Here is a 3,059-nt window from a genome sequence, read left to right as displayed (position 1 = left end):
AGTAGTAGGACCGGGGGGTGGGGGTGCACGCAGCAGCCATTGTTAGTCCGCAAGACTGCAAGTGCACATGAAGTGTGCCATTTGGGACAGGGCCAAAGGCTCCTAACCCTGCCCCTAAACCTAACCATCATAGAAGTCATACAAATTCATACAAGTGAGTTTGTACGAATTACGAATTAGCCACCTCGTAAAATACATATGAACTGGTCATTAGATAGCGTTGCATGACATTATAAAGTGAGTTTGGAGCGAAAACGTGGTTTTAATCTCAAAGCTTGTGTTTTGGTGCTATGCTAAGCTAACATGCTAGCACAAATGTTTTTGTTATGGATGAAAAGAAGGCACTCTGGCAAAAGCGGTCAGCACCGTAAAAAAAAAAAAAGAGCCCATGAAATGTTTGAACTTCAAGAACTCCTTATTGAGCTCTTAAGAAAATGGTTTTACTGACAAGTTTTGATAATTTCTTTAAATCGAGTTCTAACGCATTAAAGGCAATTATATTGACAAGCCATTAAACATAAGAATAAAAATGAGGAAATAACCCTGTAAACACCTAAAAATTTCCTGTTTGATACACCTTTGATTGTTTGTGTCATTTCATACGGACGTTTGTCTGTTTATCACCCAGATTAAAAAATTAATCATCCCTGCGCCCAAGAAGTCAACAATATCCTACCTATCATAATGATTACCAATCTGTAGCACTCTCGCCTATCATCATGAAGTGCTTTGAGAGCTTGTCATGACCAACACCAATGCCTCCATCCCACCCATACTGGACCCCTTAAAGTTTACTCAGATACAACATCATGATTTAACATCTGGCTCAGGAGCATGTGAAAGGAGCACTAAGAAGACTGGCCGATCCCAATATCACCGCAATTAGTGAAAGAATAACAATAATTGGCTAAGTCCCAATTTCTCAGTGTTATTTCTCAGTACTGAGCAAAAAAATACTTATTATAATACTTATATAATTATGTAAGTGTAGTTCACGTAAATGTAGGTTACATAAATGAAACAGTTTTGATAAAAGTATGTAAAGGTGTGAAAATGGGTTTTAATAAAGGTTGTGTTTAAGAAAAAACAATGTCATATACATTTTGATAGACTTGATCATTGAATGCATTTTGTATCAAGCGATGAAAAATCACTTAAAGCTGAATTTAATGCAGCTGCTAACTGTGAAAGAATTTTGAAGAAATGTACAGTTTGATAGGGGAGATGCAGGAGTTTGTAGCACATTTTGTTTTAATGTCTGTAAGGTAACATTCATATAATATTTTCATATTTATCTACTAGAAATTTAAGTAGACATTAAACTTAATGTCAAGTACAGACATTTTTCTGACTTTAGTTTTAACAATCTTTGGTTTTAATCTGTATGAACTACTACTATAACCAGTACACAATTAACTAAATTAAAGACACCTTATTAATCTAGACCTAGTGACTCTTAACAACCTAATGAGTGATCAGTTATGCTATTCAAAACTACTATCATTTAACTACACTAAATCATAGCTTAATTTAAAACCAGACATGGGTGAGGTTATAATTTTCTCTACAGTCACTGAAGTAATGGCAACTGGCCCTTTTCATAGCCAAATAAAAGTGGGTGATCGACTACACATGTCAGACATTTTAAAAGGGTTTAACCCACTTATGAGAAAGTGTTATCAACTCGATCAAATAGCAGAGAGAGTAAGGTGGGATGAAACCTAATGACCTCAGAACTGAGTCACTTGAGCACATCAAAGAAAGCTTCAGTTTGTGACTTTACCCATGATATACCCACACCAGCTCCATAAGGCTCTGATATATTATATATCTGAGATATATACAGTAAGATCCATGCTTTTGGTCACTTGCTAGGAGCCACTGCTGTTACATAAAACTACGACTTGGTGGTGCTCACAAGCTAACTATTTGTCTAAGTGAGATCTAGCAGACCTTGTTTGGGCATCTGCAAAAAGTGAATTTTGACTATGTTTATGAGTTCATTAAACTCTTTAACAGCTTCTGAGGCTTTCAATAACTATTCTGACTATGAGAGTCATGATACACCTTGCATGAGCTTAATTTACTCAATAGAATCCACAAATCAATGATAGAGCACCACCTGAGATTATGATTTAGGTACATTATAGTTTTTTAGTTGTTGTTTTTAAAAGAAATTATATATTATATTTGCATATGATTTGAACATATTGATAGGTTACAGTAATAGTGTACGCTTTTATTTTAACTTTATTAAGGCACTTTATTTTTTAATTATGCATTAATAATATTAATAATATTTGTGTGTTTCAATGATAGACACGATTTACATGTGAGTATAAACTATATATAAAATATCCTTGAACACAGTGTTTCAGAAAAGCCACACTAACATTAAGTTTACAAACGGGTTATTCACCCAAAAATGAAAATTCTGTCATCATTTACTCACGCTTTGTCATTTCAAACCTGTACATTCTTGCTTTTGTGGAACATAAAAGAAGATATTTTGAAGAATGTTGGTAACCAAGATTTTGGTAACCACAGACTTAAAAAAATAATAAAATAACGCAAAAGTCTGAGTCTCGCTCAGGCTGCACTGCAGAGTCTACTCACAGGAGCGACCCCACTACTGATCGACACGGGGGCTTTGGCCTGCTCCATCTCTGACCTGGGCCGGTTTACCCCTCCTTAGACGACCTGGTGGTCCCAAGCTCACCCAGGAGCACCATATCGATTCCAAACTTAGTGTGGACACCCAATCGACATAGTCCACTGCAGCCCAGAACCCCTGAACTCAAGCGATCCGCCAGCCTCAGCCTCCCAGCAGCTTGGATTACAGGCGCACGCCACTGCACCCGACGAGAGCTGTGAGCATCAGCACTGCTCCTCAATCTCACTAAATTGAGTAGCAGCATAGCCTAGCCCTAGTGCATCATTTGAGACACAAGTGGAGGTATTTCACGAAAACCTATAGGGCAGGGGTATTTTAGAAAGTAAGTCATGCAGGTTTGAACTGACATGAGGGAAAGTACATTTTTATAATTATATTTTATAAG

This window comes from Sinocyclocheilus grahami, unplaced genomic scaffold, assembly GCF_001515645.1.
Source record: "Sinocyclocheilus grahami isolate Dianchi unplaced genomic scaffold, SAMN03320097.WGS_v1.1 scaffold25.1, whole genome shotgun sequence".
Lineage (NCBI taxonomy): Eukaryota > Metazoa > Chordata > Actinopteri > Cypriniformes > Cyprinidae > Sinocyclocheilus > Sinocyclocheilus grahami.
This window is presented reverse-complemented; position numbering follows the sequence as displayed.